At 46.5% G+C, this 24,026-nt stretch overlaps 1 protein-coding gene across 6 annotated transcripts in view; it reads left to right on the top strand.

Moving 5' to 3' along the window:
- The window catches only part of LOC135006019 (uncharacterized), a 425,336-nt gene that overhangs the window by 84,565 nt on the left and 316,745 nt on the right, over nucleotides 1-24,026 (top strand). The gene's annotated exons all lie outside the window — the stretch shown is intronic.

Here is a 24,026-nt window from a genome sequence, read left to right as displayed (position 1 = left end):
GCCAATAGCTACATAGACCCACTACTGCCATACTCCATGATCGCCTATTCGCAACATCTAACAGTGAATACTCACTTTTAATTCCCATGGCTAGCCTCAAATGAATGACTTTCATACTTTCAATAGTACTCAAGCGGCTATATTATAGGTCTCTGGAGTTTTCTTCAATATTGTACTAAAGTTTAACATCAAAGACTTTTATAAGCGCATATTCCTGTGGAGATTATTAATGTTTTGTTATTATATATTCTTATAGTCTCATTTTTATATATTGTATGCAAATTCTTTTATGTGTTACATTGCTTGAGCTTTTTATTGTATAAATAAATGTTAGATATTTAAAAGCCCTCTTGATATGCTTTCCAGTTGATATTTAGTGCTACATTTACCAGATTTTAGAACTACATTTCTACATTTTTTTTACAAAATTCTACTCCCATGCCTTGATTCATATATATGAATGATATATATATCACTAAGCTAATTGAGCATTTACCAATCTATATGTCTGTTGTGAGAGGCAGAGAGGTTCCTGCATTAGGAGGAGGTGCAGGCCCTGACATGCCACATGGAGCATTATTGGGTTGCTCCAAGGTAGGTAGCTCTTAGCTTAGACATATTTTAGTAAGGAGCCATTATCATGTGGCTCCTTGCTGGTTAATATTAGACCCAGATTGGGGTAATGGAGGTGTGAGGTGTGGTGCCTCTGGACTGGCTGAGCTGGATGGCTTTAGTGTGGCATACCTTTACATTCTATTAACACTTTTCACTTATTAATTTTCTAACACTATTTCTCTATTTTAATTACATTTCATGTTTGTATCACCCTCTCTATAGCTTCGGCTTCCTAAATACTAATTTATTAACACTATAGTTTTTTACACTGGTATGCCACGCTGGGCTTTCTGGCTCATTCTGGTGTTTTGGGGTGCCACACCCTGCACCTAGATATAGCGCTAGGGACCCCAAATATACAGAGAGGCCTTGATGCGGCTTTGGGGCTTAACCACACATTTGCGCAAATATGTGTAACGAAGATCTCTGAATTCTATTATCATGTGGGATTTATATCTGGTTACTGTTATCATTCAGGGTGCTGGGGAAACCAATTGCTTTTTTTCTTGCTCAGAAATACCCCTTCCTTTCGAGCACCTGAATGATATCACTAAGCTAATTGAGCATTTACCAATCTATATGTTCATATATATTCAGTAAACCCTTATTTATCTTTCCCAAGTCCTCCTCTCTGCAGCGCATGCATGCACGTCATACCTAATGTGCACAGTAAATACAGTTGTAGCTGGGGTGTGAACTGTGGGTGTCATTCCGAGTTGATCGCTCGCTAGCTATTTTTTGCAGCGCTGCGATCAGATAGTCGCCGCCTATGGGGGAGTGTATATTCGCTTTGCAAGTGTGCCCAGCGGTACAAAAACAGTTTGTGCAGTTTCTGAGTATGTCTGAACTTACTCAGCCGCTTCGATCACTTCAGCCTGTCCGGTCCCGGAATTGACGTCAGACACCCGCCCTGCAAACGCTTGGACACGCCTGCGTTTTTCCAACCACTTCCTGAAAACGGTCAGTTGACACCCACAAACGCCCTCTTCCTGTCAATCTTCTTGCGATCGGCTGTGTGAATGGATTCTTCGTTAAATCCATTAGCACCGATCCGCTTTGTACCCATACGATGCGCCTGCGCATTGCGGTGAATATGCATGCGCAGTTTTGCAGAGTTTTGACCTGATCGCAGTGCTGCAAAAAATAGCTAGTGTGCGATCAGGTCGGAATGACCCCCTGTGTACATTAAGATATAAAAAAAATTCATATTAGTATAATCAAAAGTATACATGAAATTAATTAATAGCAACAGCAGCAGCAGCTAGTTTTAAGGTAATTAGTGAAAAAAACCTAATAAACAGAACCAACCCAAAACAAGTGAAACTGCGCTAATCAATACAAAATACCCATATGAAAAAATATTGAATATCAGTATGGCAGAAAAAGTGATAGTAAAGACACCAATAAAAGTAAAATACAGATTTAATACAAGACACAAATATACAGTATATAATAGAGTTGAATATAAAAAAGCATTATGCGGCACTTGTTAGTAAATATTCTTGGTCACATATTTGCCCTAGAAATGATAGTTCACGCTGGTAGAGAATAATATAATATGAGCTGTTTACATAGTCCCAATGATTTCTATACGTATACTGGAAATAGAAAGAGACTCTTATTGCTAGAAGTGTGTTTGTGGAACTACAAGTCCCAGGAGTATGTGAACAATCATGGACACAATGAATAAAGGAAGCTGATATTAACATATAATCCAACAACAGACAGTGAGGGGGGTTGCAAATCCCCCCCTCTAAATTCCCTTCCGCACACTGAAAATTACCTGTAACCATCCCTGAACCTATCTGGTAATAAAATTCAGAGAATTAGTCACAAATGTTTGCAAACACATGTTTAGCTGCTGGCCACTTCACGGCTTCTCTGATACAGCAGTCCTAACCTACAAAATAGCAGTGCCCACAAAAAATTGCGGGCCACTTTCGGCATTCTGCCACTGCGTGCCGAAGACAGGAGCACCAGCAAACACTCCTGAACCTGCCCCGCCATCAACTGAAGCAAGAGGTGGTAACGAGGTAGAATTCAACACTCTATATGCTTCAGAGGATGGAGGAGCAGCAAAAGGCCATTAAAGCCTATACATCCACCTATGATATAGGCAAAGGAGGGGTAATGCACCTGACTCAAGCGCAGTGGAGAATGATTTCCGTCTTGTGCAAGGTTCTCCAACCCTTCGAACTTGCCACACGTGAAGTCAGTTCAGACACTGCCAGTTTGAGTCAGGTCATTCCCCCTCATCAGGCTTTTGCAGAAGCAGCTGGATAAATTGAAGGAGGAGCTAAGACGGAGCGATTCCGCAAAGTATGTGGGACTTGTGGATGGAGCCCTTCAATCGCTTTGCCAGGATTCAAGGGTGGTCAATCTGTTGAAATCAGAGCACTAAATTTTGGCCACCGTGCTCGATTCTAGGTTTAAAGCCTACGTTGTATCTCTCTTTCCAGCAGACACAAGTGTGCAGAGGTGCAAAGACCTGCTGGTGAGTAAATTGTCAACTCAAGCGGAACGTGACCCATCAACAGCTCCTCCTTCAATTTCTCCCACCACTGGGGCTGCAAGGAAAAGGATAAGATTTCCTAGCCCACCCGCTGGCGGTGATGCAGGGCAGTCAGGAGCGAAAGCTGACATCTGGTCCGGACTGGAGGACCTGCCAACGATTAATGACATGTCTACTGTCACTGCATATGATTTTGTCACCATTGAAAGAATGAGTGACAGCATCCAAGTAGGCATGTCAGACAATCCGTACGTATACTGGCAGGAAAAAGAGGTAATTTGGAGGCCCATGCACAAACTGGTTTTATTTTACCTAAGTTGCCCCCCCCTCCAGTGTGTACTCCGAAAGAGTGTTTAGTGCAGCCGGTAACCTTGTCAGCGATCGGCGTAGGAGGTTACTTCTAGAAAATGTGGAGAAGATGATGTTCATCAAAATGAATTATAAATTCCTCCGGAAAGACCTTTACCAGCAATTGCCTCCAGAAAGTGCACAGGGACCTGTGATGGTGGATTCCAGTGGATGACGAATTAATACTCTGTGAGGAGGATGTACACAGTGAAATGGGTGAGGAATCGGAGGATGAGGTCGACATCTTGCCTCTCTAGAGCCAGTTTGTGCAAAGAGAGATTGATTGCTTCTTTTTTTGTGGGGGCCCAAACAAACCAGTCATTTCAGCCACAGTCGTGTGGCAGACCCTGTCGCCGAAATGATGGGTTTGTTAAAGTGTGCATGTCCTGTTTATACAACATAAGGGTTTGTGGGAGGGCCCAAGGACAATTCCATCTTGCACCTCTTTTTCTTCTTTGCATCATGTGCTGTTTGGGAACTAGTTTTTTTAAGTGCCATCCTGCCTGTAACTGCAGTGCCATTCCTAGATGGGCCAGGTGTTTGTGCCGCACACTTGTGTCGCTTGTCCATCCAGCTACCTCATTGCACCTCTTTTTCTTCTTTGCATCATGTGTTGTTTGTGGCCTATTTTTTAAATCTGCCATCCTGTCTGCCACTGCAGTGCCACTCCTAGATGGGCCAGGTTTTTGTGCCGCACACTTGTGTCGCTTAGCTTGGACATCGAGCTACCTAATTGCACCTATTTTTCTTCTTTGCATCATGTGCTGTTTGGGGACTAGTTGTTTTAAGTGCCATCCTGTGTATAACTGCAGTGCCACTCCTAGATGGGCCAGGTGTTTGTGCTGCACACTTGTGTTGCTTTGCTTAGTCATACAGCCACCTCAGTGCAACTTTTAGGCCTAAAAACTATATTGTGTGGTGTGAGGTGTTCAGAATAGACTGGAAATGAGTGGAAATGAATGTTATTGAGGTTAATAATACTGTAGGAGCAAAATTACCCCCAAATTCTGTGATTTTAGCTGTTTTTATCTAGATACAAAACCAAAACACAATAGGGTGGTTTTGGCAAAACCAAGCCAAAACCAAAACACGAAAGTGGAATTAGAACCAAAACACAAAACACGAAAAGTGCCCGCCGCACATCTCTAGTTACAACATAACTATCAAACACTAAATAAATAATAAATCTCTCATCTGAAATAAATCCTTCAACATAGCCCATTTCATACCTAACTAGTAGCCACTATTCAGTGCCGATTGCCGCCTCTGACAGATGTTCTGTGTCACCTCAGCCGCTCTGCCCCCTCCCATCCCATTATGCTTGCCTCCCATTCCTGGTTCTCTTCTTTCCAGTCGCTGCGGCCCACAGCTGCAAATGTGAAGATCAAGCAGGCTCTGACTTTATAGTATTAGATATAATAGAGATGAATGGCAAGTCCCGGGTCAGACATGCTCAGTAGATGTTGGAACTCTGAGGGAATGACATCACTGACACTGGTGGGAGGAGTCAGAATACAGATCAACTGTTAATCACTGTAATGTAGCTGTTACTTATCAACAGTCTTTGGTTACTCCCTTCGTTAGCAGCAATTTACAGAGATAGTGGTAAAATTGTGAACATTCCAGGAGTAACTGGTGTAAAAGTGGTCACTCATTAAAACTCATATAATGTTTATTGTGTCCACGACGGCGTATAATGAGTGTGACCGCAATCCTTTGGACACGCAATCATATTTCTATGTATTTTTGCATAGTCACGACCCAGCGAATGACAAGTCCAAAACACTAGTACAGTAGCACATAAACCTGAGCTAGTAGCTGGCAGAGGAACTCTCCACACAACAACCTGGGAACCACCGAGCAAATATGAAATAAAAGTGCCTGCAGCCAGGACAGAGAGCAGTGCAGAAAGAATGGAAATTATTACAGGAATAGCAGACTCATTAAAAAAAAAAAAGAGCTGGAGAACCTTATTTCATTTATAGGGCAATAAACATAACTGTAAACTAAAAACGACAGTACAGATGTGTCCACTTACATCTAGCCCAGAGCCGTAACTACACTTTTTGGTGCCCTGTGCCAGAGAGAGAATTTGCGCCCCCCACAAACATTTCTCATAAGTCCTAGAGGATGCTGGGGTCACATCAAGAACCATGGGGTATAGACGGGATCCACAGGAGACATGGGCACTTTAAGACTTTCAAAGGGGTGTGAACTGGCTCCTCCCTCTATGCCCCTCCTCCAGACTTCAGTTTAGAATCTGTGCCCAGGCAGACTGGATGCACATTGAGGAGCTCTACTGAGTTTCTCTGAAAAGACTTTATGTTAGTCACCCCCCATTGTGGACAAAGCTCTGTCACGGCTGTCCAAAAAGGTGGTTCTCCCGTCCCCTGACACGGAAGCCCTAAAGGACCCTGCAGATCGTAGACAGGAAAGTACATTGAAATCCATATATGTCACCACGGGTACGCTACTCAGACCAGCCATTGCATCGGCGTGGGTGAGTAGTGCTATCGAAAAATGGGCAGATAACTTGTCATCTGAAATGGATACCCTGGATAGGGATAGCATTCTTTTGACACTAGGTCATATCAGGGACGCTGCAGTCTACCTAAAGGAAGCTGCGAGAGATATTGGTCTCTTGGGATCACGGGCCAATGCCATGGCAGTCTCAGCTAGGAGAGCATTGTGGATTCATCAATGGAATGCTGATGCTGACTCTAAGAAAGCTATGGAGTCTCTACCATATAAAGGTGGTGTGTTGTTTGGTGACGTCCTCGCTAATTTGGTATCTACGGCTACCGCGGGTAAGTCATCATTTTTACCTTATGTGCCTGCACCACAAAAGAAAGCACACCACTGTCAGATGCAGTCCTTTCGGCCCAATAAATACAGAAAGGGCCGAGGGTCTTCCTTCCTTGCCTTCCCAAAAGCAGAAGTCCTCCCCAGCTTCTGCCAAGTCCACCACATGACGCTGGGGCTCCTCTGCGGGAGTCCGCACCGATGGGGGAACGTCTCAGGCTCTTCAGTCAGTTCTGGGCTCGTTCGGCCCTGGACCCATGGGTTTTAGAAATAGTGTCCCAAGGGTACAAACTGGAGTTTCAAGACGTCCCCCCTCACCGATTTTTCAAATCAGCCTTACCAGCTTCACTTCCAGACAGGGAGGTTGTATGTGCCGCAATACAAAAATTGTGTCACAATCAAGTCATTGTCAGGGTTCCCCCATCACAACAAGGAGAAGGCTTTTATTCGAGCCTGTTCGTGGTCCTGAAGCCAGACGGCTCAGTCAGACCAATCCTGAACCTCAAATCCCTCAATTTCTATCTAAAAAAATTCAAATTCAAGATGGAATCTCTCCGGGCAGTGATTTCCAGTCTGGAGGAGGGGTATTTTATGGTGTCGGTAGACATAAAGGATGCCTACTTGCATGTTCCCATTTATCCCCCACATCAGGCTTACCTGAGGTTTGCAGTTCGGGATTGTCATTACCAATTTCAGACGTTGCCGTTTGGTCTGTCCACGGCTCCGAGGGTTTTCAACAAAGTAATGTCCGAAATTATGGTTCTCCTACGCAAGCAAGGAGTCACGATTATCCCATACTTGGACGATCTCCTGATAAAGGCGAGATCCAGGGACCAATTGATGCAGAACATTACACTCTCCCTGACAATTCTGCAGCAACATGGTTGTCTCCTAAACTTGCCAAAATCACAGTTGGTCCCGACGAGACGGCTGTCGTTTTTGGGAATGATTCTGAACACAGAATTACAGAGAGTCTTTCTTCCAGTGGAAAAGGCTCTGGAAATTCAGAACCTGGTCAAACAAATGCTGAAACCAACAAGAGTATCGATCCATCAATGTACTCGGTTGCTGGGGAAGATGGTGGCGGCCTACGAGGCCATTCAGTTTGGCAGATTCCATGCTCGAGTGTTTCAGTGGGACCTGTTGGACAAGTGGTCCGGGTCTCATCTGCACATGCACCGAAGGATTACCCTGTCTTCCAAGGCCAGAATCTCACTCCTGTGGTGGCTGCACAGCTCTCACCTCCTAGAGGGACGCAGGTTCGGGATCCAGGACTGGATCTTAGTGACCACGGATGCGAGTCTCCGAGGCTGGGGAGCAGTGACGCAGGGGGAAAGCTTCCAGGGAAGATGGTCAAGCCAGGAAATGTGTCTACACATAAACGTTCTGGAGTTAAGGGCCATTCACAACGGCCTTCTGCAAGCGGAACATCTTCGAAATTGGCCCGTCTTGATTCAGTCGGACAACATAACAGCAGTTGCGTACTTAAACCGCCAGGGCGGAACAAAGAGCAGAGCGGCAATGGCAGAGGCCACAAAGGTGTTCCGTTGGGCGGAAAGGCATACAAGCGCTCTGTCAGCGATCTTCATTCCAGGAGTGGACAACTGGGAAGCAGACTTCCTCAGCAGACACGATCTCCATCCAGGAGAGTGGGGTCTTCATCAAGAGGTCTTTGCAGAAGTGACAAGTCTTTGGGGAATTCCTCAAATAGACATGATGGCGTCTCGCCTCAACAAGAAACTTCAGAGATATTGTTCCAGGTCGAGAGACCCTCAAGCAATAGCAGTGACACCGTGGGTGTTTCAGTCAGTGTACGTGTTTCCTCCGCTTCCACTCATTCCAAAAGTGATAAAGATCATAAAAAGAACAAAGGTTCAAGCGATCCTCATTGTTCCAGACTGGCCAAGAAGGGCTTGGTATCCAGATCTTCAGGAATTACTCATAGGAGATCCCTGGCCTCTTCCTCTGAGAGAGGATCTGTTACAGCAGGGGCAGTGCGTGTTCCAAGACTTACCGCGACTATTGACGGCTTAGAGGTTGAACGCCGGATCCTAGCCCGAAAGGGTATTCCCAAGGAAGTCATCCCCACTCTTATTCAGGCCAGGAAAGGAGTAACGTCTAAACATTGCCACCGTATTTGGTGAAAATACGTGTCTTGGTGTGAATCCAAGAAGGCTCCTACTGAAGAATTTCAGTTAGGACGTTTTCTCCATTTTCTACAAGCCGGTGTGGATGCGGGCCTAAAGTTGGGCTCAATTAAAGTTCAAATTTCAGCTTTATCGGTTTTCTTCCAAAAACAATTGGTCTCCTTTCCAGAAGTTCAGACCTTCGTGAAAGGCGTGTTGCACATCCAACCTCCCTTTGTGCCCCCTGTGGCACCATGGGATCTTAACGTGGTGTTGCAATTCCTTCAATCTCATTGGTTTTAACCTTTACAGAAGGTAGAGTTGAAATTCCTTACTTGGAAAGTGGTCATGCTGTTGGCCTTGGCATCCGTAAGGCTGGTGTCTGAATTGGCGGCCTTGTCTCACAAGAGCCCTAATTTGATCTTCCATGAAGATAGAGCAGAGTTGAGGACTCGTCAGCAGTTTCAACCAAAACTGGTTTCGTCGTTCCACTTGATCCAACCTATTGTGGTGCCAGTGGCTACTGACACCTATTTGGAATCGAAGTTTCTCTATGTAGTAAGAGCTTTGAAAATTGATGTCGCCAGAACAGCTCAGTTTAGGAAAACAGAGACTCTGTTTTTCCTGTATGCTCACAATAAAATTGGGGCTCCTGCTTCCAAGCAGACTATTGCGCGCTGGATCTGTCATACGATTCAGCAGGCTCATTCTACGGCTGGATTGCCGTTACCGAAGTCGGTGAAGGCCCATTTTACCAGAAAGGTGGGCTCGTCCTGGGCCGCTGCCCGGGGGGTCTCAGCATTATAACTCTGCCGAGCAGCTACTTGGTCGGGTTCAAACACCTTTGCGAAGTTCTACAAGTTTGATACCCTGGCTAATGAGGACCTCATGTTTGGTCAATCGGTGCTGCAGAGTCATCCGCACTCTCCCGCCCGTTCTAGAGCTTTGGTATAACCCCATGGTTCTTGATATGACCCCAGCATCTTCTAGGACGTATGAGAAAATAGGATTTTCATACCTACCGGTAAATCCTTTTCTCTTAGTCCGTAGAGGATGCTGGGCGCCCGTCCCAGTGCGTACTGTATCTGCAGTTATTAGTTGTGGTTACACACATGTTGTGTTACGTTTATAGTCAGCCTTTTGGTGATGATGTTCATGCCGTTGACTTGCGTTGTGTTAAATGCCATGTTGTACAGCGTGCTTGAGGTGTGAGCTGGTATGTATCTCACCTTAGTGTAAATATAAATCCTTTTCCTCTAAATGTCCGTCTCCCTGGGCACAGTTCCTATAACTGGAGTCTGGAGGAGGGGCATAGAGGGAGGAGCCAGTTCACACCCCTTTGAAAGTCTTAAAGTGCCCATGTCTCCTGTGGATCCCGTCTATACTCCATGGTTCTTGATGTGACCCCAGCATCCTCTATGGACTAAGAGAAAAGGATTTACCGGTAGGTATTAAAATCCTATTTTTTCCAATAGGGACATAAGGCGCATGCCTCGTGGGGAAGGGGCATTACAAGATTGATCCCAGAGAAAACCCATGCTATGATTCCCTTTCCCACATTTTATATGTAAAATGGATTTGGACACAAATCCTCTTTATACCACAGCCAGGGACGGATTAGGAACTAAAAGTGGCCCTGGAATAATTTCTTGAAGTGGCCTCATATGGGCGTCACCAAAACAACTGTAGGTGGAGCCAACAACAATGTAGGTGAGATCAGCATACCTGAATTCATCGGTGATAGGCAAGGCAAAAGCTAGCCATGTACCAAACCAACGTCCCTCCAACCATAAAAATGATCAAGTGTCTCAAACAGTGACTCCATATAGCTAACCCACTTTTCCATCAGACCAGCCAACTTTCTCCAACTTGTGATGTCACAGAAGTAGGCAGACAGTATCCGCCTACTTCTGCATGCTTTGAATAAAAGTTGGTGAGGCACAGTGACACCTCACAGGTGCTGCACAGAGAATATACTAAGGCTGGTGACGACATTCTATCCCCATCGCTGGGGTGCGGGTGACAGAAAGGAGCAGTGGCACAACATGAGTGACAGAACCATTTATTGAAACAAAGGGCTCGATTCAATTCTGCACGTAATGAATAGCGGTGGGAGCGAGCTCGTACCCCAGGGGGGGCAGGGTGGAAGGGACGCAAGAGGAAATCCACTAGTTGGGGAAGGCAGCACGCTGAATTGAATGGCTCCGGGAGCACCCTCCTGGCGCTATTCAATCCGCGCAGAATTGAATCGAGCCCATAGTGATAAGAGTGTCTGTAAGAGAGAGAGAGAGAAAGTGACAGAGACAGGGAAAGGACATGGAGTAAGAGGTAAGGGTGAAAAAATAAGTAGAGAAAGAAAGATAGAGAAGGATTGGGGGTGCTATATAAAGAGGGGAGCACAGGTTCCCCCTATTAATACGTCACTGGCTCTCACTTATTAAAAGTAGTCTCCCTGTCCTATCAGGAATTATCCCTCACTGGAGCAGTCCTCATTATTATTATTATTATCCTTTTTTTATATGGTGCCACGAGGGTTCCACAGCGCCCAATTACAGAGTACATATGCACATAATCAAAACAGGAAAACAGTGACTTACACTTGAAGACAATATAGGACAAGTACAGGGTAATTAAGCATAACTACACCAGTAAACGACATAGAGATAAGTTCCAAGGTGGCCAAAAAACTGCGGGATTTGGTCAGTTGAGGATTATTAAAGTAAGAAAAGGATAAGCACAAGAGGGAAGAGGGCCCCACTCGTGAGAGCTTACATTCTAAGGGAGTTGAAGGTAAATAGGTGTAATGCCCCAATATTTGTCGAAATTAAAGTAACACAATTTGTGACTGATTAAGGGCAATTGCTGCAGTTACCAGAACCATGGGGTAATTCCAAGTTGATCGCAGCAGGATATTTTTTAGCAGTTGGGCAAAACCATGTGCACTGCAGGGGGGGCAGATATAACATTTGCAGAGAGAGTTAGATTTGGGTGGGTTATTTTGTTTCTGTGCAGGGTAAATACTGGCTGCTTTATTTTTACACTGCAATTTAGATTGCAGATTGAACTCACCACACCCAAATCTAACTCTCTCTGCACATGTTATATCTGCCCCCCCTGCAGTGCACATGGTTTTGCCCAACTGCTAAAAAATTTCCGGCTGCGATGAACTTGGAATTACCCCCGATATTCATTAGTAACTAGGTGATTCATGGCGCCCTACGGGCGCTCTTCACAACGTCGTAAGGGGCTACGATCCCTTAACCTTTGCAATTTTTGTATTGTATGGAGTATTACCTCCAATCATAACTATGTGAGTGGTTAAATATTGCACGGACAAAGGGCATACAATGGTTAAGGGGTCGTAGCCCCTTGTAATGGTGTGACCAGCGCACGCAGGGCCCGATGAATCACCTAGTAGGTGCTGTGGTTGGGGGAGTGATGGGAGCGAGGGGAGACGCAGATGTGGGAGGGGATCTGGGGGTGCCGCGGGTGGTGGAGGGGATGGTTGGGGAGTGCCGCAGGTGGGGGAGGTGGTGGTGCAGTTGGTGGGGGAGGGGTGGGTGCCGCGGGTGGGGGTCCAGAGCCCCCGCGGGTGCGGGGGTGCCACGGTTGGGGTAGGGGTGGGCGTGGTGGTGTAGCGGGAGGGGCGGCTGCGGGGGTACTGCGGGTGGTGGTCCGGAGCCACCACAGGTAGGGGAGGGGTGTGTGGGGGTGCCGCGATTGGGCCCGGAGGTACTGCGAGTGGGGCGGGTAATGCTTCTCTTGCTTTTCCTCCTGGAACCAGCTAAGCTGCTGTCCTCCCTTTGGCAGTGGCTCTCCAGGAGACTCGTACAGCAGCCAAGCAGCCCGTGACTATTGTTAGTGCCGCTGTCCCAACGCGCCGCATTACATGGAAGAAGATGCATTCAATAAACTACAGCTCCTAGCAGGCCTTAACGCTGGAATGCTTTGGCGTTAAGGGCTGCTGGAAGGTGTAGTTTATTTAGTGCATCTACTTCCCTGTAATGCTGCACATTGGGACACCGGCGCTAACAATAGTGACTGGCTGGCAGAACTGACTGACTGCCTGAATCAATTTAAAAGGTGAGAGTGCGACATTTTTCGCCTGGTTGCTGAAGGAGACAGTCACACACCACAGGAGCTCCTGCAAAACGGGGCTCTTGTAATATTAAATATCCCACCTCTGGGCTTCATATTGACCCTTGATAGCCCCCCAATCTCCCTTAATCCCTCTATACCACCCCTGTCCAAGCCGCGGAATCGGGGAGTGGTTTTAACTACTCCCGCGGATTGCGGCCTGTGAGACAGACACGAGCCGGGGCCTCGATTTACCCCTCGTGCCGGTGGTGGCTTCGGGGGCTCCCGGACCGGGCTGTGAGCGGCTCAGGAGCATCCGACATCTGCGCTGCCGCTGGCCGCGGCTGGGAGACTCGCCTCACCACCCGTTACCTGACGGCACTGGCCGGAGACACTGAGCCTTCTGACGGGACCGCGGGGCGGCGGGCGGCTGCTTCGGCTACGCGTTCACGGCTCCCTGCTGCTTCATCTCGGCCGCGTCTCTCCCGCTGGACCCTGTGGATGCCTCTACTGATTGACAGTCTGAGGGGCCCCGGCGAGGTAGGAAGACCATAGTGTCTTGTTTTTCACCTGGGGGTGTGCTGGAGAGCAGTGCCTGGAGCCTCAGCATAAACATACAAGCCATCCACTGGAGGGCCTCTTATCTCAGGACCTGATCTGTGTGTCTGCTGGTTAGCCAAATACAGAAACACCAGCAACAAATAACATCCTCCCTTACCCCCCCTGAAATTAAGCATCCCCATATCTTCATACATCAAGGGAAGGGGGAAAGAGGAGAGAAGGGAGAAAAAGAGAGGAGAGAGAGGGGAACACATAAAAGAAACATAAGCCTGACGCCCCCTGCAGCTCACAGGCTAGAAGTGCGGAGTGGAGTGAGTCTGGTATTGCTATGGACAAATTCATGTCTAAATCATTACGTAACCCACGGGGTGCCCAGTCGGGTAAAGGCAAAAATCGTGAAAATCCCGCTAGTAGTGCCCCTGTCTCCCCGACGTATAGTCAAGGCTCTAGTCCTAGGGGGCAACCCGCACCAATTATGGATCCCTCCAAATCCTTCACCACGACTGAAATTACAAGTATACTCTCATCTCTGCTAGACCAAAAACTAGCGCCCCTGAAAACCTCTCTAGATTCAGCGCTTGCACAACTCACAGCCCATGATCAACGTATTTCCGAGGCAGAGCAACGAATTTCGGATCTAGAGGATGATTTGTCAGCAGCTAAAAACGAGAGATGTGCACTTGAAATTTTTCGGGTTTTGTGTTTTGGTTTTGGGTTCGGTTCCGCGGCCGTGTTTTGGGTTCGACCGCGTTTTGGCAAAACCTCACCGAATTTTTTTTGTCGGATTCGGGTGTGTTTTGGATTCGGGTGTTTTTTTTCAAAAAACACTAAAAAACAGCTTAAATCATAGATTTTGGGGGTCATTTTGATCCCAAAGTATTATTAACCTCAAAAACCATAATTTACACTCATTTTCAGTCTATTCTGAACACCTCACACCTCACAATATTATTTTTAGTCCTAAAATTTGCACCGAGGTCGCTGGATGACTAAGCTAAGCGACCCTAGTGTCCGACACAAACACCTGGCCCATCTAGGAGTGGCACTGCAGTGTCACGCAGGATGGCCCTTCCAAAAAACACTCCCCAAACAGCACATGACGCAAAGAAAAAAAGAGGCGCAATGAGGTAGCTGTGTGAGTAAGATAAGCGACCCTAGTGGCCGACACAAACACCTGGCCCATCTAGGAGTGGCACTGCAGTGTCACGCAGGATGGCCCTTCCAAAAAACACTCCCCAAACAGCACATGACGCAAAGAAAAAAAGAGGCGCAATGAGGTAGCTGTGTGAGTAAGATAAGCGACCCTAGTGGCCGACACAAACACCTGGCCCATCTAGGAGTGGCACTGCAGTGTCACGCAGGATGGCCCTTCCAAAAAACACTCCCCAAACAGCACATGATGCAAAGAAAAAAAGAGGCGCAATGAGGTAGCTGTGTGAGTAAGATAAGCGACCCTAGTGGCCGACACAAACACCTGGCCCATCTAGGAGTGGCACTGCAGTGTCACGCAGGATGGCCCTTCCAAAAAACACTCCCCAAACAGCACATGACGCAAAGAGAAAAAGAGGCGCAATGAGGTAGCTGTGTGAGTAAGATAAGCGACCCTAGTGGCCGACACAAACACCTGGCCCATCTAGGAGTGGCACTGCAGTGTCACGCAGGATGGCCCTTCCAAAAAACACTCCCCAAACAGCACATGACGCAAAGAAAAAAAGAGGCGCAATGAGGTAGCTGTGTGAGTAAGATAAGCGACCCTAGTGGCCGACACAAACACCTGGCCCATCTAGGAGTGGCACTGCAGTGTCACGCAGGATGGCCCTTCCAAAAAACACTCCCCAAACAGCACATGACGCAAAGAAAAAAAGAGGCGCAATGAGGTAGCTGTGTGAGTAAGATAAGCGACCCTAGTGGCCGACACAAACACCTGGCCCATCTAGGAGTGGCACTGCAGTGTCACGCAGGATGGCCCTTCCAAAAAACACTCCCCAAACAGCACATGACGCAAAGAAAAAAAGAGGCGCAATGAGGTAGCTGTGTGAGTAAGATAAGCGACCCTAGTGGCCGACACAAACACCTGGCCCATCTAGGAGTGGCACTGCAGTGTCACGCAGGATGGCCCTTCCAAAAAACACTCCCCAAACAGCACATGACGCAAAGAAAAAAAGAGGCGCAATGAGGTAGCTGTGTGAGTAAGATAAGCGACCCTAGTGGCCGACACAAACACCTGGCCCATCTAGGAGTGGCACTGCAGTGTCACGCAGGATGGCCCTTCCAAAAAACACTCCCCAAACAGCACATGACGCAAAGAAAAAAAGAGGCGCAATGAGGTAGCTGTGTGAGTAAGATAAGCGACCCTAGTGGCCGACACAAACACCTGGCCCATCTAGGAGTGGCACTGCAGTGTCACGCAGGATGGCCCTTCCAAAAAACACTCCCCAAACAGCACATGACGCAAAGAAAAAAAGAGGCGCAATGAGGTAGCTGTGTGAGTAAGATAAGCGACCCTAGTGGCCGACACAAACACCTGGCCCATCTAGGAGTGGCACTGCAGTGTCACGCAGGATGGCCCTTCCAAAAAACACTCCCCAAACAGCACATGACGCAAAGAAAAAAAGAGGCGCAATGAGGTAGCTGTGTGAGTAAGATAAGCGACCCTAGTGGCCGACACAAACACCTGGCCCATCTAGGAGTGGCACTGCAGTGTCACGCAGGATGGCCCTTCCAAAAAACACTCCCCAAACAGCACATGATGCAAAGAAAAAAAGAGGCGCAATGAGGTAGCTGTGTGAGTAAGATAAGCGACCCTAGTGGCCGACACAAACACCTGGCCCATCTAGGAGTGGCACTGCAGTGTCACGCAGGATGGCCCTTCCAAAAAACACTCCCCAAACAGCACATGACGCAAAGAAAAAAAGAGGCGCAATGAGGTAGCTGTGTGAGTAAGATAAGCGACCCTAGTGGCCGACACAAACACCTGGCCCATCTAGGAGTGGCACTGCAGTGTCACGCAGGATGGCCCTTCCAAAAAACACTCCCCAAACAGCACATGACGCAAAGAAAAAAAGAGGCGCAATGAGGTAGCTGTGTGAGTAAGATAAGCGACCCTAGTGGCCGACACAAACACCTGGCCCATCTAGGAGTGGCACTGCAGTGTCACGCAGGATGGCCCTTCCAAAAAACACTCCCCAAACAGCACATGACGCAAAGAAAAAAAGAGGCGCAATGAGGTAGCTGTGTGAGTAAGATAAGCGACCCTAGTGGCCGACACAAACACCTGGCCCATCTAGGAGTGGATAAACAAAAGGGAGAAAGAAGAAGGCTCTTGTGTGGGCGCACTCATTAATGGTAGTTAAATAACTAGAATGAATAACACTAGGTTGATTAGTCAGCAGATAAAACAAAATTTATTTGGAAATATTAAGAATATAATTGCCCCTGGTTGAGGAGATGTGAATGATCCCAGATAAAAATTTTCTGGTCCTGCCTCAGGAAATGAGATGGAGAGGGGTAGAGACACTGCAAGTCATAAACCCTTTCTCACCCGGCCAGTACAGATAATCTGTATTAATGAGATCAATTAAGTCAATTGATTTTATATTCTGTCATAATCCTAATGAAGGAATAACAGCTGTTATGGCAATAAGTAATAATAGAAACAAATCAAAGGATATACCAGGGTAAAGAAAGAAAAGGATAGGAACAAATGGTGATGCTGCTGTTGGAGTCACATACCACACATCATATGCAATGATTGATGTTCTACAACACTGAGTATTCCCTGTGAGTCTCCACCTCAGGTACTAACTCAGCCCACACTGTTTCGCTTCCAAGATCGGACGAGATCGGGCATTAGCAGTGTGGTTTGATAGTAGAAGGATTTGGTCAGACGTCCAATGAGAGTGCACCTATATAGGGGGGGATAATTAGCTGGGTCTTATAGATATAGTGTGGATCTGCTTTTTGTGTTAGGCAGGAGACATCAAGTCCCACACCGGTGGTATTGTGTCCCTGGATCACAAATGAGAGTCCACGAAAAAGGAAGATATATAGATTTATGAAAAAAACGAAGATATATAGATTTATGAAAAAAAAAACCCTAAAAAGGATAATGGAGATCAATTAGGCTGTAGTTATTAGGAACGGGTGATAAAAATTACCCGTCCGTATAGATACAAATGGATCAAGAAACACGGATCAAAATTTTTTTTTTTTTTTTTTTTTTTTTTTATATATATGTGTACATTGGTACTGGTGTAAGGAACAGAAAATATGTCAAAGATAATTGTAGATACAAATAAATAGTACTGGTATATGCAATGAAATAATCACTAGTGACATGGGTGTCATTAGAAACACTTTGTGTGAATTGGAGCTGTTATAATCATTAGGATATAGGGAAATAGACATGAAATTCTCATATAACCCATGCAGCAATATGACAACAGGATCTGCAGGAGGAAAGTCAAAGAAGAATGCAGTATTTCTTTCCTATAAAATGCAGTTTTTAATCCTGATGCAATAAACTAAGATGCATAAGCCTGGAAAAAGGCATAAATGAAGCTGCACGGATATAGATACAATTTCTATGACAGCTGGGCAAAAATTAGCCCAAAATGGCAGGATGGAATGATCTGACCTGAGGCTAGGAGTGAATCACTTGCAGTTGGACAAAACAGGACCCATTGGAATGGAAAACATGTTTCACCCCTGTGGGGCTTGCTCACTTCCTGGGAGTGGCACTGCAGTGTCACGCAGGATGGCCCTTCAAAAAAATACTCCCCAAACAGCACATGACGCAAAGAAAAATTAAAGAAAAAAGAGGTGCAAGATGGAATTGTCCTTGGGCCCTCCCACGCACCCTTATGTTGTATAAACAGGACATGCACACTTTAACCAACCCATCATTTTAGTGACAGGGTCTGCCACACGACTGTGACTGAAATGACGGGTTGGTTTGGACCCCCACCAAAAAAGAAGCAATTAATCTCTCCTTGCACAAACTGGCTCTACAGAGGCAAGATGTCCACCTCATCATCATCCTCCGATATATCACCGTGTACATCCCCCTCCTCACAGATTATCAATTCGTCCCCACTGGAATCCACCATCTCAGCTCCCTGTGTACTTTGTGGAGGCAATTGCTGCTGGTCAATGTCTCCACGGAGGAATTGATTATAATTCATTTTAATGAACATCATCTTCTCCACATTTTCTGGAAGTAACCTCGTACGCCGATTGCTGACAAGGTGAGCGGCGGCACTAAACACTCTTTCGGAGTACACACTTGTGGGAGGGCAACTTAGGTAGAATAAAGCCAGTTTGTGCAAGGGCCTCCAAATTGCCTCTTTTTCCTGCCAGTATAAGTACGGACTGTCTGACGTGCCTACTTGGATACGGTCACTCATATAATCCTCCACCATTCTTTCAATGGGGAGAGAATCATATGCAGTGACAGTAGACGACATGTCCGTAATCGTTGTCAGGTCCTTCAGTCCGGACCAGATGTCAGCATCAGCAGTCGCTCCAGACTGCCCTGCATCACCGCCAGCGGGTGGGCTCGGAATTCTGAGCCTTTTCCTCGCACCCCCAGTTGCGGGAGAATGTGAAGTAGGAGTTGTTGACCGGTCGCGTTCCGCTTGACTTGACAATTTTCTCACCAGCAGGTCTTTGAACCCCAGCAGACTTGTGTCTGCCGGAAAGAGAGATCCAAGGTAGGTTTTAAATCTAGGATCGAGCACGGTGGCCAAAATGTAGTGATCTGATTTCAACAGATTGACCACCCGTGAATCCTTGTTAAGCGAATTAAGGGCTCCATCCACAAGTCCCACATGCCTAGCGGAATCGCTCCGTGTTAGCTCCTCCTTCAATGTCTCCAGCTTCTTCTGCAAAAGCCTGATGAGGGGAATGACCTGACTCAGGCTGGCAGTGTCTGAACTGACTTCACGTGTGGCAAGTTCAAAGGGCAGCAGAACCTTGCACAACGTTGAAATCATTCTCCACTGCGCTTGAGACAGGTGCATTCCACCTCCTATATCGTGCTCAATTGTATAGGCTTGAATGGCCTTTTGCTGCTCCTCCAACCTCTGAAGCATATATAGGGTTGAATTCCACCTCGTTACCACTTCTTGCTTCAGATAATGGCAGGGCAGGTTCAGGCGTTTTTGGTGTTGCTCCAGTCTTCTGTACGTGGTGCCTGTACGCCGAAAGTGTCCCGCAATTCTTCTGGCCACCGACAGCATCTCTTGCACGCCCCTGTCGTTTTTTAAAAAATTCTGCACCACCAAATTCAAGGTATGTGCAAAACATGGGACGTGCTGGAATTGGCCCATATTTAATGCACACACAATATTGCTGGCGTTGTCCGATGCCACAAATCCACAGGAGAGTCCAATTGGGGTAAGCCATTCCGCGATGATCTTGCTCAGTTGCCGTAAGAGGTTTTCAGCTGTGTGCGTATTCTGGAAACCGGTGATACAAAGCGTAGCCTGCCTAGGAAAGAGTTGGCGTTTGCGAGATGCTGCTACTGGTGCCGCCGCTGCTGTTCTTGCGGCGGGAGTCCATACATCTACCCAGTGGGCTGTCACAGTCATATAGTCCTGACCCTGCCCTGCTCCACTTGTCCACATGTCCGTGGTTAAGTGGACATTGGGTACAACTGCATTTTTTAGGACACTGGTGAGTCTTTTTCTGACGTCCGTGTACATTCTCGGTATCGCCTGCCTAGAGAAGTGGAACCTAGATGGTATTTGGTAACGGGGGCACACTACCTCAAGAAATTGTCTAGTTCCCTGTGAACTAACGGCGGATACCGGACGCACGTCTAACACCAACATAGTTGTCAAGGCCTCAGTTATCCGCTTTGCAACAGGATGACTGCTGTGATATTTCATCTTCCTCGCAAAGGACTGTTGGACAGTCAATTGCTTGGTGGAAGTAGTAAAAGTGGGCTTACGACTTCCCCTCTGGGATGACCATCGACTCCCAGCAGCAACAACAGCAGCGCCAGCAGCAGTAGGCGTTACAGGCAAGGATGCATCGGAGGAATCCCAGGCAGGAGAGGACTCGTCAGAATTGCCAGTGACATGGCCTGCAGGACTATTGGCATTCCTGGGTAAGGAGGAAATTGACACTGAGGGAGTTGGTGGGGTGGTTTGCGTGAGCTTGGTTACAAGAGGAAGGGATTTACTGGTCAGTGGACTGCTTCCGCTGTCGCCCAAAGTTTTTGAACTTGTCACTGACTTATTATGAATGCGCTGCAGGTGACGTATAAGGGAGGATGTTCCGAGGTGGTTAACGTCCTTACCCCTACTTATTACAGCTTGACAAAGGCAACACACGGCTTGACAAATGTTGTCCGCATTTCTGTTGAAATACTTCCACACCAAAGAGCTGATTTTTTTGGTATTTTCACCAGGCATGTCAATGGCCATATTCCTCCCACGGACAACAGGTGTCTCCCCGGGTGCCTGACTTAAACAAACCACCTCACCATCAGAATCCTCCTGGTCAATTTCCTCCCCAGCGCCAGCAACACCCATATCCTCCTCATCCTGGTGTACTTCAACACTGACATCTTCAATATGACTATCAGGAACTGGACTGCGGGTGCTCCTTCCAGCACTTGCAGGGGGCGTGCAAATGGTGGAAGGCGCATGCTCTTCACGTCCAGTGTTGGGAAGGTCAGGCATCGCAACCGACACAATTGGACTCTCCTTGTGGGTTTGGGATTTCAAAGAACGCACAGTTCTTTGCTGTGCTTTTGCCAGCTTGAGTCTTTTCATTTTTCTAGCGAGAGGCTGAGTGCTTCCATCCTCATGTGAAGCTGAACCACTAGCCATGAACATAGGCCAGGGCCTCAGCCGTTCCTTGCCACTCCGTGTGGTAAATGGCATATTGGCAAGTTTACGCTTCTCCTCCGACAATTTTATTTTAGATTTTTGAGTCCTTTTTTTACTGATATTTGGTGTTTTGGATTTTACATGCTCTGTACTATGACATTGGGCATCGGCCTTGGCAGACGACGTTGCTGGCATTTCATCGTCTCGGCCATGACTAGTGGCAGCAGCTTCAGCACGAGGTGGAAGTCGATCTTGATCTTTCACTATTTTTGGAACCTCAACATTTTTGTTCTCCATATTTTAATAGGCACAACTAAAAGGCACCTCAGGTAAACAATGGAGATGGATGGATACTAGTATACTTATGGATGGACGAGCGACTGCCGACACAGAGGTAGCTACAGCCGTGGACTACCGTACTGTGTCTGCTGCTAATATAGACTGGATGATAATGAGATAAAATTAAAATATATATATATATCACACTAGTACTGCAGCCGGACAGGTATATATTATGTAATGACGGACCTGCTGGACACTGTCTGTCAGCACTGCAGACTCCTAAAGTAAGCTACTAGTATCAAAAAGATAGAAAGAAAAAAAAACCACGGGTAGGTGGTATACAATTATGGATGGACGAGCGACTGCCGACACAGAGGTAGCTACAGCCGTGGACTACCGTACTGTGTCTGCTGCTAATATAGACTGGATGATAATGAGATAAAATTAAAATATATATATATCACACTAGTACTGCAGCCGGACAGGTATATATTATGTAATGACGGACCTGCTGGACACTGTCTGTCAGCACTGCAGACTCCTAAAGTAAGCTACTAGTATCTAGAACAGGCATTCCCAACCACGGTCCTCAAGGCACACCAACAGTGCAGGTTTTAGTGATATCCAGGCTTCAGCACAGATGGTTAAATCAAAATAACTGAGGTACTAATTAAGTCACCTGTGTTCAAGCCTGGATATCACAAAAACCAGGACTGTTAGTGTGCCTTGAGGACCGCGGTTGGGAAACACTGATCTAGAAGATAGGAGAAAAAAAAACCACGGGTAGGTGGTATACAATTATGGATGGATGAGCGACTGCCGACACAGAGGTAGCTACAGCCGTGGACTACCGTACTGTGTCTGCTGCTAATATAGACTGGATGATAATGAGATAAAATAAAAATATATATATATATATATCACACTAGTACTGCAGCCGGACAGGTATATATTATGTAATGACGGACCTGCTGGACACTGTCTGTCAGACTCAGCACTGCAGACTCCTAAAGTAAGCTACTAGTATCAAGAAGATAGAAAAAAAAAACCCACGGGTAGGTGGTATACAATTATGGATAAACGAGCGACTGCCGACACAGAGGTAGCTACAGCCGTGGACTACCGTACTGTGTCTGCTGCTAATATAGACTGGATGATAATGAGATAAAATTAAAATATATATATATATCACACTAGTACTGCAGCCGGACAGGTATATATTATGTAATGACGGACCTGCTGGACACTGTCTGTCAGCACTGCAGACTCCTAAAGTAAGCTACTAGTATCAAGAAGATAGAAAAAAAAAAACCACGGGTAGGTGGTATACAATTATGGATGGACGAGCGACTGCCGACACAGAGGTAGCTACAGCCGTGGACTACCGTACTGTGTCTGCTGCTAATATAGACTGGATGATAATGAGATAAAATTAAAATATATATATATATATCACACCAGTACTGCAGCCGGACAGGTATATATTATGTAATGATGGACCTGCTGGACACTGTCTGTCAGACTCAGCACTGCAGACTCCTAAAGTAAGCTACTAGTATCAAGAAGATAGAAAAAAAAAAAACCACGGGTAGGTGGTATACAATTATGGATGGACGAGCGACTGCCGACACAGAGGTAGCTACAGCCGTGGACTACCGTACTGTGTCTGCTGCTAATATAGACTGGATGATAATGAGATAAAATTAAAATATATATATATATCACACTAGTACTGCAGCCGGACAGGTATATATTATGTAATGACGGACCTGCTGGACACTGTCTGTCAGACTCAGCACTGCAGACTCCTAAAGTAAGCTACTAGTATCAAGAAGATAGGGAAAAAAAAAAACCACGGGTAGGTGGTATACAATTATGGATGGACGAGCGACTGCCGACACAGAGGTAGCTACAGCCGTGGACTACCGTACTGTGTCTGCTGCTAATATAGACTGGATGATAATGAGATAAAATTAAAATATATATATATATATCACACTAGTACTGCAGCCGGACAGGTATATATTATGTAATGACGGACCTGCTGGACACTGTCTGTCAGACTCAGCACTGCAGACTCCTAAAGTAAGCTACTAGTATCAAGAAGATAGAAAAAAAAAAAAACCACGGGTAGGTGGTATACAATTATGGATGGACGAGCGACTGCCGACACAGAGGTAGCTACAGCCGTGGACTACCGTACTGTGTCTGCTGCTAATATAGACTGGATGATAATGAGATAAAATTAAAATATATATATATATCACACTAGTACTGCAGCCGGACAGGTATATATTATGTAATGACGGACCTGCTGGACACTGTCTGCAGAATGCGTTTATAAAAACACCACACGACGAGTGTTTAACTTTTTCAGGCAGACAATCACAATATACTGGTGGTCAGCAGACAATCACAATACTGGTGGTCAGTGGTCACTGGTCAGTCACACTGGCAGTGGCACTCTGGCAGCAAAAGTGTGCACTGTACTTAAAATATGTACTCCTGCTATAACTGCTCCCCAGTCTCCCCCACAATTAAGCTGTGTGAGCAGTGAGCACTCAGCAGTCAGATAATGATATACAGTATATGATGCAGCACACTGGGCTGAGCACAGATATGGTATGTGTGACTGTGTCACACTGTGTATCGTTTTTTTTCAGGCAGAGAACGGATTAATTAAACTGGTGGCACTGGTCACTGGTCACACTATCAGCAGCAAGTAGTACTCCTCCTATATGCTCCCCAAAATTTGTGTCTCTCTCTAGTACTCTAGTCACTCTAAACGGAGAGGACGCCAGCCACGTCCTCTCCCTATCAATCTCAATGCACGTGTGAAAATGGCGGCGACGCGCGGCTCCTTAT

This window comes from Pseudophryne corroboree, chromosome 2 (assembly GCF_028390025.1).
Source record: "Pseudophryne corroboree isolate aPseCor3 chromosome 2, aPseCor3.hap2, whole genome shotgun sequence".
Taxonomy (NCBI): Eukaryota; Metazoa; Chordata; class Amphibia; order Anura; family Myobatrachidae; genus Pseudophryne; species Pseudophryne corroboree.
The sequence above is the reverse complement of the archived record's forward strand: the minus strand, read 5'-3'. Positions and strand labels throughout refer to the sequence as shown.